This window comes from Schistocerca gregaria, chromosome 6, assembly GCF_023897955.1.
Source record: "Schistocerca gregaria isolate iqSchGreg1 chromosome 6, iqSchGreg1.2, whole genome shotgun sequence".
Taxonomy (NCBI): Eukaryota; Metazoa; Arthropoda; class Insecta; order Orthoptera; family Acrididae; genus Schistocerca; species Schistocerca gregaria.
The window spans coordinates 421,505,402-421,519,017 of NC_064925.1; positions in this window are offsets into that span (position 1 = coordinate 421,505,402).

Below are 13,616 nucleotides of genomic sequence, written 5' to 3' on the forward strand. Positions count from 1 at the left end.
ATAATAGATGAAAATCTAAATTGGACAGAGCACGTAACTGCAGTGTGCAAAAAAGCATCAGCATCCCTTCATGTCCTACAAATATATAAAAAACTCTTCCCTTTCGATCTGAAAAAGAAATTAGTACAAACGCCTATACTCCCAATCATTGATTAAAGCGATATTATCCTACAAGGCCTCTCTCACGAAAACTCTCGACGTCTGGAACTAAACAAGAATGCCTGCGTCCGATATATCTGTGACGTTCGACTTTTTGATCACATTTCACCAGCCTATGCAAAATTGTCCTGGCTGCGTGCAGACAAACGCAGAGATTTTCATACACTCTGTCTCATCTACTGCCTTATAAATGTACACTGTCCCTCATATCTCTCCTCGTCCTTAACGCTTATGTCTGAACAACATGACAGAAACACACGTTCCCATCATAATAAAATCCTCTCTGTTCCACTGCATCGCTCAGTCACCTTCTCTAAGTCCTTTACAGTAGTGGGAATTCGACTATGGAATAACCTCCCTCTGTATGTTACAGAACTTAAAAACACGCCCAGCTTCAAAAAATAGTTAATGACTTATCTACTTAAGCAACAGTAATGCTTTCCTTCGTACACGAATGCACTTCACCTCATTACTTCCCTTTTTCCCCCTCCTTAAGTCTCCCTCCCCCAAAACTCGCTATACTAGTAAACATCTACTTTTCACACCAAGATATTAATTTACATCTGCACAAATCTTCATTACTATTGCCCATTTTTCTCATGTTTATCATTATTATTTAATTTTTTTACTGTTACTATTATTAATTTTATCATAATTTGTATGTATAGCACCTGTTGTAAAAATACTGCCAGTACTTACTTTATTAGGTCTTAGTCTTATTCTTTATTCATATCGTGACTAGAGTAATCTAATTTTCTTATTTAAAGTATTGTCATGATGTAACTCTGATGTGTGAAATGCTGCATGTGTGAAACACTGATCCGATGTAAGAGAGGGCCTGATGGCCCTAATCTGATCAGGTTAAATAAATAAATAAATAAATAAATAATTCGTGTTATGTTCTTACGATCAATAAACACGTTTTACTACACACTGCATAAAGTGACTAATATTCTTCCTCAGCATTCACCCTTTCTCCTTAGAAAATTTCATAAAAATTGGTTCAGAATTTTAATAGTGAGTGGGTAAGAGAGAAACAAACTTCCTCATTTGTATTATTGTAAGGAATAAGTACAAAGGGTGTAATGGTTCTAAGATCAGATATTTTAACATGTTATACATCAATATATTCCCAAGTGAGTGTGTTGGCTGTTTTTTCTCTGCGTCAAACAGTTTTCCCGTGAAGAAGTCTCAAACTTTACAGTCTGATGTCTGCATGGTCGTAACGGCACCACTGAGTGAACTACGTCTGTCAACATGGGCTAACCATTTTGCGTTCGCGCATTCATACCTCAACTCCTGACGGACTACACTGGGGAAAATAAACAATAACGTCCTTATCTTGCCACACATGATTCGAGGTACTAGCCATCCTCAAAGGATTCGACTTGTAGTAGCTATAATTAGTTTGTAATTGATGTAAATACAAATATAATATTGTCCAGTACACCGTCCTTACTACTCAGTTGAAATATTCGCACATATCCGTTACATACGGAATGGACAGTGTGTTGAAAGGAGGATATAAGATGAACATCAACAAAAGCAAAACGAGGATAATGGAATGAAGTCACATTAAATCGGATGATGCTGAGGGAATTAGATTAGGAAATGGGACACTTAAAGTAGTAAAGGAGTTTTGCTATTTAGGAAGTAAAATAACTGATGGTGGTCGAAGTAGAGAAGATATAAAATGTAGACTGGGAATGGCAAGGAAAGCGTTTCTGAAGAAGAGAAATTTGTTAACATCGAATATAGATTTATGTATCAGGAAGTCGTTTCTGAAAGTATTTGTTTGGAGTGTAGCCATGTATGGAAGTGAAACATGGACGATAACTAGTTTGGACAAGAAGAGAATAGAAGCTTTCGAAATGTGGTGCTACAGAAGAATACTGAAGATAAGGTGGATAGATCACGTAACTAATGAGGAGGTATTGAATAGGATTGGGGAGAAGAGAAGTTTGTGGCACAACTTGACTAGAAGAAGGGATCGGTTGGTAGGACATGTTTTGAGGCATCAAGGGATCACAAATTTAGCATTGGAGGGCAGCGTGGAGGGTACAAATCGTAGAGGGAGACCGAGAGATGAGTACACTAAGCAGATTCAGAAGGATGTAGGTTGCAGTAGGTACTGGGAGATGAAGCAGCTTACACAGGATAGAGTAGCATGGAGAGCTGCATCAAACCAGTCTCAAGACTGAAGACAACAACACAACCCGTTACATCCTGTACAAGCACGACAGAAAAATGAGGAAACGGAGAGTACTGCAGTTTGAAATGAAAGGGTGCTGCAGAAAACTCATCTGGGGGTTAGTAACCGTCGTTCGAAATGTGCTGTGAAAGAGGAAGCAAAGAAAAGTGGGCCCTGTCTGCGCAACATGTGGGTGGATTTCTTAGCGTGGTGGAGTGTGCTGTCAACCCACGCACCTCAAACTTTTAACTACCCTCTTATTTTTGCTTTTATTACGACTCCCCCACAGTTTCATATTCCTTTTGAAATACAGAAGAGGCGGCTTATGTGTGGGAATAATACATGGAAGGCCTCCACAAGAAGGATGACATGTCTGATGACATGTTCGAGTGATCTGAGTAGGAATGGAAGACACAAGGGATCAAGTGCTAGAATCAGACTGTAACGGAGTTCCAGGAAACTTACTACCATGTAAGGTATATGTGAATGTCTTGTGACTAGGGCCTCCCATCTGGTAGACCAGCCGCCGGGTGCAAGTCTTTCGATTTGATGCCATTTCAGCGACTCGCGGGTAGATGGGGATGAAATGATGATGATTAGGACAACACAACACCAATTCCCTGAGAGGAGAGAATCACCTACACGGCTGGGAATCAAACCCGGGCCCTTAGCATTGAAATTCTGTCACGCTGACCACTCTGCTATCGGGTGCGGACATCATATAAGGTGAACACCACAGATAATATTCCTTTGAAGTTGCTAAAATCATTGCGGAAATTAGCAACTGAGTGACTGTTCAAGTTGGTGCATAGAATTCATGAGTCTGGAGATATACCACCTTACTCCTGGAGAAAAATGTCGGCACACAATCCCAATCAAAGCAACGGCAAATATGTGTGAGAACTAAGTTTCTGACAAGAATAATATAAAGACGAGTGGAATATATATAAGATGATAAGCAGTCTGGCTGTAGGAAACACAAAGGTACTTCTAAGGAGGCAGTTCTTACGTTGCACTTGTTAATGGAAGGAAGATGTAGTGAAAGTTAGTAGTAGAGCTACCTTCATTTGAGGACAGAATGCATTGTTGCCAGATGTAACTAAGATGGTGGCCGTGACGTCACTTGATGACGCAAGTGCCACACCCCCCTGCTCTGCCACCATGGTGGAAGTTTGAATTTTGTCACAAAGTTAGGACAATTGGTCTACCTCCACTAACCTAACCCCCACTTCAGAAGAATGGTGGGAAGTTCAAATTCCATCAAGACAATACAGTACACCTAAAACAATAACAGTACTTGCGTCATCAGCTCACGTCTTGGCTGTCATCTTGGATTATGTCACAGATTGCAAGACAGCACCCTCTGGTGGTGGTACTGTGCACAAGGTGAGTTGGAGTGCGGACCTCCTGCCGAACACACTGGATGGTGGTGCTGTCTCTAACTGGGTAAATAGAGACTGATGTATGATTTTGACAGTTGACATTTAGCAAACATGTTTGCAGAGTCTTTTAGATGGACTATTATTTAGACAACTTATGAGTTTTTTGGCTCTCCGGATGTAAATGTATTGCATTATTTACGAGTGATTTGCATGTCTGTAGGCTGTGCAATGCGTTATTTTGACAGTTTACAATTACCAAACACATGTGTAGAGCATTATACGTGAGTTATTTAAGAGCAGTTTGCAGGTGTGTATGCTGTGTGGCATGTCAGAGCGTGTGTTCAGTATCACTGTGATAAATATACCCCATCCCTAAATAAATGTTTCCAAAATAAATAAAGTACACTCCTCTCTCCAGCAGCCCAGAGCAGGCTGATTCCTTTTCCCACGAATCCCTATGAGGAGGTGGCAGTCGGATGACTGAGGTTAGACAAGTATCCTTCTTTTTCGCACAATATTCTTAGCTTAGTAGAGATACGCGAATTGACCTTTCTCTACCACCAAAATTCAAATTTGGTGCCAGGAAGAGGTGGTGGTCGGGTTACTTAGGCTAGTGGAGGTAGCTCACATCCACCACTGCTGGTGGTTCACCTCCAACTGCGCAACGCTACGCACTATTCACATCCAACTGTCCAACACTATAATAGCGAATATTCCAACAATGCCAACCGGCCACAGACTGCACACAGCACAGCCAGTGATTTTCATACAGAGCGCTACGTGACGTTCCCAACATAAAAACCTAAACAGCCTACTTACAATCTCAGGAGATCACGCAATTGCTCTATGATACCATTCCCGCCCAAATTATTGGATGCATCGAGGATGGTACGTGCACTCATACCAGTAAGTTCTTTGTGCATTTGATTTTACTGTATTTTCTGATCACATACGCACTCAACCCTCGATGTGTAATGTCGTTTCCCGACCATCTTCTCGGCTATTCACTTTTTCTGTCAGCGGTCTATAACGACATCATCGATTTTCAAACATTTTTCGCAACTTGAGTGCACAATTCGAGAAAGAAAAACATTCACGCGCTAGTACTAGAAACACTTCCCTAGTACTAGCAGTACTCTCATAAATTTTGTATTTGTTAAGTAGGTTACGTCATGTAATCGGAACAAGTGAATAATATATGTATTGGTCAAGTCAACATCCGTTTTTCTCAATACATACTAATTGTACAGGGATGAATTAGGTATCGTTAAAATGATTTTTTTCATCGGATGCTGACACTGCACATTGTTTTAACGCTAAAACGTACTATTAGCGGAAACTTTTTTAAAGAGACTATCACAGGTAAAAGTGCATCATAGATGCCCACCCTCATAGATACATTAAAGTTCTTAATCACGAATAAGAGACTCCCTTTTCGTGTTATCTCTTTACAGATACAGTGTTTAAAGTACTTATTAACTATATAATATATGTACGGAATTGTCATAGAAAATAACCGTGACCAGTGTGGTAGTCCATTATTTCTGCACGTCGTACGTACTGTCTTTTCTAAACAAATGAACGTTAAACACTAAGCTCCTCTTAATCCTCCAAACGAATATACTTTCCGAAACGACAAACATCCTGTACCATTCTTACATATACTAAAGAAAAACACTACAGCTATACTGATGAGAACGTTGAATGTTACACAGGATGTAGTCAATGGAGCACGTATGATCATAACAAAGGTCAATGAACTGAAAAGCGTTGTAATATCAAGTATAAACTTCACATCATCTGATCCAAACACTGCTTTTCTGTTGAGAAGAAAACAGTTGCCTATTAACATTTTCTCTGCGATAAACATAAACAAGCAGCAGGGACAAACTTTTAAAGAGGCACATTGTATTTACCAAATCCCGTCTTCGCTATTGCACAATTATATGTAGGGTTTTGAAGACATTTAAACAAATTAATATTTTCGTATCACTTAATGAATACGAAAAACAAAAAGTACACGAAGATTACATTCCTTTGTAAAATATTCTTTACTCTGTTATGTTGAAATTCTCTGTACAGTACAGACATTTGACACAAATTGTGTGCATAGAAATGCATATACAACGGTGTATCAAAAATTCAGAATCAGTATTTCATGCCGCTTGGTTCACTTCTCAAGCGTCTTTTCTCTTCTTTCCCACCACTACCCTTATTCGAACGACTACATTTCTTCCTAATACTTTCATTATTTAATACACTTATTATAAATGCATTCATTATTTCAAACAATAATAGTGTGAAAGTTTCACACAATTCCCCTGGTTAATTTAATATGTGCTTCTTTTCAAGGCCATTTTCCACTGCATCTCATTTATATTTACTGTTATTTCTTATCCCGTCTGCAGCTTACTGCTATTTGAGAGTGCTTTTCACCAGAAGCGTTTCGGTTTTATTTACAAAGTATCTTGTGTGGTCGTTGGCGCATATTCCTCTTTTTTCATATGTTCTGAAGTCGAAGGAAAAATTGTGTTATTACCAGAGGTTGAAGAAAAAGGAATTCTCAATTGCACTTTCATATTTAGCGAGTTTTAGCTTTAATGAATCCTTTTGCTTTTGCTGTATATGCGTGTCATGAACTTCACTTCATGAAAAGGAAAACACAAATGCAGAAAAAAATAAAGCGGGTAACTAAAAGTTGAAAAATCGCAAGCTTGAAAGTGCAATGAATTTTTTTCTACTTCAACCTACGTTAACATGGGGAAAGGCTGCCGATTTCGGAACATTTAGAAAGAATAATAAACATGAAATACCTTTGAAGATGCTTTGTAAATAAAAGCGAAAAGAGTTTAGTTGAAAAGACTTAAATTGCAGTGAGTTTAAGACGGAAAAACAAATGGAAATTAATTTAAAATATTATGCCAATAAATGAAATTAAATGTTTACTAGACTGTCTTCACTGTAATGTAAATATTGCGTGTCCGTATACCAGAAAATGAAGTATTGGTAATTGAACGAAAGGAGGTAGGTAGAAACGAGGAATTATAGGTTTATATGTCGGTGCCAAAAGAGAAAGGTAAGTAATTGTTGTGAAACACAATTCTGTGGTTTGTGCAACTGCTCATCAGCAATTACGTGAGTGGAAAGCCGTGCCTGTAGCCGGGTAGAGGTCAAAAAAGGACACAGCCAACAAGTTTATACAACGAGTATACACTTTTCAATTACTATTAAAACAGGGCACTTTGAGAGTTTAAATTTGTCAAGGAAATTCCATTAGCAGTTTAACGGCGGTATCAGGTCTGGTATGACAATAAGTGATGAGGTAATTATTTTAGGAAACAGGCGTTTAATTTGGTCGCTACAAAACGAACGCTGTAATGGAATCATTTACATGTCCGACTGCGCTGCAACAGCACAGCGGCCTCGGCTGTGGAGCTGTCGCGCTAGGTTTGTCAATAGGGGGCGTCCGTAGGTATACAAGCCCTCATTCAAACGGGATTTGACCAGAAATATGCGGGATTTAGCATAGCGACCGGAATTTACATCTGTACGGTTATGTAAATGCCGCTAATAATTTATCACTGAATGTGGGGAGCGAGTAGATGGGACGTGTATCTCGTCAGAAATTAGCTCACAAGCGTTAAACAACGCGGCGGGCATCCATAATTCATCGTTAATGCTCTCGCCGCTGTTCATGAAAAGGCGCACTGCAGTCATCGCCGCGAAACGCTGACCACTCAGGACACAACGCCGTTTTTGAGTTACGCAAACCTCTGTCAATGACAACAACTCGCTCATTTCGCTTCTGTACGGAAACTGAAAAGTTGCTTACCTGGTGTGAGTACAGTACAAAATAAACGTAGAAATTTGCGGGAAGACTGTAAGAACATAAATCTCCACTAATTAAGGTAATGAGAGAGGCTTTATATTAAATTTGTTCGGCATCAGACATCAATCACACCAACTTTCATAACGTATTTCGTACTTCGTTAGCCTTCGCCAGTATTTTCTGAAGCAGAAGTACAGACTCCATATTCGTTAAGCAGGAGACTCTTTAGGGACGACGAACACTGGAATATTTGTTACGTTAGAAATGAGTGGCTACAATGAGGAGGGCACAAGGTTTTCAGTTGGCGTTCGGTTGAAATCGGAGACGGGCATGTAACGTCCTTGCTCCCTGCCTTTGAGACAACATATACGAGTCATCGTATTCCGCCGTTTTTTCTACTATAAACTGCATATTATGACAGTTTTCTGTTTCAAGGCAACAGTACATTGAAGATCTGTCACAAGACTGCCACTCTAGATTCTATTTGATGTAATTAAATGTCAGTTGATAACACACCAATTGTAGAAATTCTTAAGAGATTCTAAGCTGAACGAAGGTAGAGGCGTTAATCTGAGGTGTCCAAGGAGTTCGACTATTGTCCTGGTACAGGCTAAGAATTTTTTTTTCCATCTTTGTGTTTCTAAGACAGACTGGCACTTTCTCATTGAAGTGACTGAAGAGTGTTCATCAGTATTCGATAATGTCTGAACAACTATGTACAGACGAGTAGTTTCACGTTGTTACCAAAAATATCGAAAAGAACTTGACAGGTTTATTTCACAGTTTTACACGATACTCTAATGAATATTCCGACAAACATAGGCTATATATTTTTAGTATATAAAAATATATATGTAACGCACTTAACTGCAAAAAACTGTTAGTGAAATAGGAGACTTACATTCAGGTCGTCACACATAGTATGCGTTTAGTGTATGGCCATATGTATGCTTACATTATGATCCAAACCCTCATTGGGTCTGATGATTTCGTTTCAGTACGGATTCATTTGAAAGTGTGATTCCTGATTTCACAATTTGTAATCCTCATCCTATTTCTCTCATACTCACAATTGCTCCTTCTTGTAAAACACTGAGTTACGTAAATTGCACACGAGTACATAAATGTTTCCTGTTTCCGTGTATCAGGTAATTTGGGCGCTGCAAGAGTACAACATGTGGGGCATGTGCACAGAGAGATTCCATTGCGCAAATTACACTACTGCCCATTAAAACCTCTACACCACGAAATTGACGTGCTACAGACTCGAAATTTAACCGACAGGAAGACGATACTGCGATATGCAAATGATAAGCTTTTCAGAGCATTCACACAAGGTTGGCGCCGGTGGCGACACCTACAACGTGCTGCCATGAGGAAAGTTTCCAACCGTTTTCTCATACACAAACAGCAGTTGACCACCGTTGCCTGGTGAAACGTTGTTGTGATGCCTCGTGTAAGGAAGAGAAATGCGTACCATCACGTTTCCGACTTTGATAAAGGTCGGATTGTAGCCTACTGCGATTGTGGTTAACCGTATAGTGACATTGCTGCTCGCTTTGGTCGAGACCCAATGACTGTTAGCAGAATATGGAATCGGTGGGTTCAGGAGGGTAATACGGAACTCCGTGCTGGATCCCAACGGCCTCGTATCACTAGCAGTCGAGATTACAGGCATCTTATCCGGCTGTAATGGATCGTGCAACCTCGTCTCGATCCCTGAGTCAACATATGGGGACGTTTGCAAGACAGCAACCATCTGCACGAACAGTTCGACGACGTTTCCAGCAGCATGGACTATCAGCTCGGAGACCATGGCTGCGGTTACCCTTGACGCTGTGCCAGCCGCGGTGGTCTAGCAGTTCTAGGCGCTCAGTCCGGAACCACGAGACCGCTACGGTCGCACGTTCGAATCCTGCCTCGGGCATGGATGTGTGTGATGTCCTTAGGTTAGTTAGGTTTAAGTAGTTCTGAGTTCTAGGGGACTGATGACCGCAGATGTTAAGTCCCATAGTGCTCAGAGCCATTTGAACCATCTGAGCCTTGACGCTGCGTCACACACAGCAGCGCCTGCGATGGTGTACTCACCGACGAATCTGGGTGCACGAATGGCAAAACTTCATTTTTTCGGATGAATCCAGGTTCTGCTTACTGCATCATGATGGTCGCATCCGTGTTTGGCGACATTGGAAGCGTGTATTCGTCATCGCCATACTGGCGTATCATTCGGCGTGATGGTATGGGGTGCCATTGGTTACAAGTCTCGGTCACCTCTTGTTAGCATTGACGGCACTTTGAACAGTGGACGTTACATTTCAGATGTGTTATGACCAGTGGCTGTACCCTTCATTCGATCCCTGCTAAACCCTACATTTCAACAGGATACCTTATCAGCCCACCCAATTTTCAATATTCGACTGTAGCACCACATCTCAAATGCTTCGTTTCTCTTCTGTTCCGGTTTCCCCACAGTCCATGCTTGAGTACCATACAATACTGTGCTCCAAACGTACTTTCTCAGGAATTTCTTCCACAAATTAAGGCCTATTTTCGATGATAGTAGACTTCTCTTGGCCAGGAATGCCATTTTTGCCATTGATAGTCTTCTTATGAAGTCCTTGCTCCATCCGTCATTGGTTATTTTACTGCTTACGTAGCAAACTTCCTTAACTTCATCTAGTTCGTGGTCATCAATACTTAAGTTCCTCGCTGTTCTCATTTCTGCTACTTCTCATAACTTTCAGACTTTCTTCTACATCCCATTGCTTCCAGATTTTCAGATTTAAAGGGAATCCTCTGCAATCGTCATGCACTCCCACGAGTAATACCGCTCTTAGCATATACATCGCAATTTACCGTTCAGTTACACTGATCATATCGGGGAATTAACTGTGATGAGTGAAAAAGAATCAGATATGAGGTTGTCAACAGCCTGACACTGTAGTAACAATGAGTACAAATATAAAATGATATGGCCACATGGGCTCAGTTTCTATGAAAGCAATCCGCAAGCTTCGATTCGTGAGGAGGGCATGGGCACTGAAGTGCTTCCACAACAGCGATTAGCGTACATAATACTATTGCGGTGCACAGACCAATAACATGTCGGGCTACCATAGGACATCGAGCATATAGAAAGAAGCAGGATGGATAGTGAATGTAACAGGAATGTTGAAATTCGTTAGAGGCTGGCACGGAAAGATATAAGCCAAGCATGTAGGGAGCAACTGGACAGGAAAGAAAAACATCGGCCTTGAGGAGAGAAACAACGAATTTTATATTTTTGCCAGTTCATCTATCTTGTACAGATAGAGTCTGTTGTGAAACACATTGTCAGTCTCGGCTCCTGTTTTTTCTCAACTGCCGTTTCCATCCCTTCTCGCAGATATCTTACCTCTAACGAATTTCTCCTGTCACTACGACAGTGTCAGCGTCGGACTTCTCGTCTTACTGCATGTGTTTCAGCCTAAAATGGATATTACACACCGGGACAGGTGCTACGGCTACCGACAAGGAACAGCCAGTAGAAGTTTACTTTAGATCGATGTATTGGGCAACAGCCTGACACTTTGTAGTAGTAATTAGTACAAATATAAAATGACATGGCCACATAGGCTCAGTTTCACCGAAAGCAATCCGCAAGGTACGACTCGTAAGGAGGACGTGGATGCTGGAGTGTTTCCACGACAGGGATTCGGGTAACACGGCGGCTGTTCGGAAAGTAAGATCCGATCGGTTGCGAAACGGAAACCGCAGTGAAAATCCGATGAAGCAATCCGATGTTGAACAGTATTATGCCCGTCGATCGCGTCACGGCGTGCTTTCTTTTAAATACCGAGCGCACACTGAGCACTTAAAGATGCCTAGAAAACAGGTCTCCCGCCATATACGAGAATCTGGTGAAAGATTTAGCGTGAAGTCATGCAGCCCACATAACATAACTGTCATGCGTTTCCTTATTCATAAGAACTCTTGACCGCAAGCTGCAGAGAGAATAAAGATGTTCCTGCAGGGATTTCGATGGGAAGTGTTTGTTCTCGCACCACACAGTCTGTAATTGGCTCCTCCAGAGATTCATCTCTGCTCTCAGTAACCTCCAGCTATGAAGACAATATTTTCACACAGAGAAAAACGCCATTTGCTATGCACGGTATACTTTCACCTCAGAGGCGCACAAACAGTTTAAAAACTAACCTGTTTCTGACATGCTTCCACCCTTGGCGCGAAAGCCAGTGATCGTTCCCTTTCACCCGTGAAATAAATCGACCCGTTTCCACATTACGACAACAGCAGAACCGTTTTCCAAATTCTCCAGACACGTTTTGTAGCTCTCGACTGTTAGTGTTGCCACCTGACGTCTGTCAGTGGTTATTCGCCCGTCGTGTCCCGAGAGGGAGTGTGAGTGAGGTCTTACCCGACTGACTATTTTCTGAATGGAAAGTAGCTTGGGCTGCCTGTACTCTTCCAAGTACTGCTGGCCTCCAAACTGTAAGTGGTTCAGAACACGGAGCTCAATGAGATTGATTAACGGATCAGGGCAGAAATCTTTGGAAGTCCCCTCTACTGCATAACTTCAGACGGCTCCTCTGGCACTCTCTCTCGATTTAACTTCTCAATAATGGTCCATCTGCATTTCTAAGAAGACATCTCAGCGGCAACGGCTGGCTTCTAGTGTTAAGATGACGACGAACGAGTAGTCGCCAATCCTGAGTGGTGGCCAATGCTAAACAGAACCATATAAATGTCAACAGGTTTTTCAGTAACGTCGATAAGGTGCTAGCTGCATGGTTTGGATCTGCAACGACTAAAATAATTAGAAGTTGTTGGTAAAAAATAATATATATTGTACTTAACTGGTTGTACAGGAGTCTTCTTGGCTGCACACATATAATTATAAACAGATAGCTGCTGAGTCCTCACTTAGGAAGAAACCTCTAACAAGGTTCTTAGTAACGTATGGCCTATCAGCTGAAGGCTATCCTACTTTTCTACTTGACGTCCCGAGCAAGAGTGGAGGAGAGTTCGCTAGAAACTTGATACAAGCCGCGGAGCGGCGCTAGAGCCGCTGGTCGCGACTCGCGGGTCCAACGATACTAGTACGTACCGCGGTCGATAACTGCAACCTCTAACAAGTATGGAATGAAACATTGATACCACATCGAGGCTAGTAGAAAATAACTAAGTCCAGCTTCCGGCGGCCTGCAACATTCTGATGGTGGCTGTGACTGACGAGCCCTATTTAAGTGGTTCGTGCGCATGCTTCCTGTGATCCTTCCGAGCCGCTTGTCACATACCGTGCTCTTCCATTACCACATTTGGATGGATACTGTAGCTCTGTCTTGCTGCCTGCTTTGCCCTTGGGCTAGTCATGCAGTCAAGAGTGTACTCTCCCCTGTTTGTGACGCGCAAAATTTTCAAATGTGTGTGAATTCCTAAGGGACGAAATTGCTGAGGTAATCGGGCCCCAGACGTACACACTACTTTAACTTATGCTAAGAACAACACACACACCCGTGCCCGAGCGAGGACTCGAACCTCCGGCGGGAGGGGCCGCGCAGTCCATGACATGGCGCCTCTAACCGCGCAGGTGACGCGAGCCTTTTTGCATCCAAATGGTTCGAATGGCTCTGAGCGCTATGGGACTTAATATCTGAGGTCATCAATCCCCTAGAACTTGAAACTACTTAAACCTAACTAAACTAAGGAAAGGATTCGAACCTGCGACGGTAGCAGTCACGCGGTTCCGGACTGAAGCGCCTAGAAACGCTCGGCCACAGCGACCGGCCTTCATCCATTACTACCTCGTTCAAACACTGTGGCAATGTGCAAGACAAGAATTGGCGGAAAGCAAAGGCGGCTGCCTTCTCTGACGAGGGTATTGCAAAGTTGGTACACCGCTACGACAAATGTGTAAGTTGGAGCGGCGACTACGCAAAGAAGTTGGTGGGAGGTGTAGGTTACTGCTGCAAACAAAACCTTTTTGATTTTTACCGTGTTTTCCATTTCGCGACCAGTCGGACCTTGCTTTCCGAATAGTCTTCGTATGTACGGAACA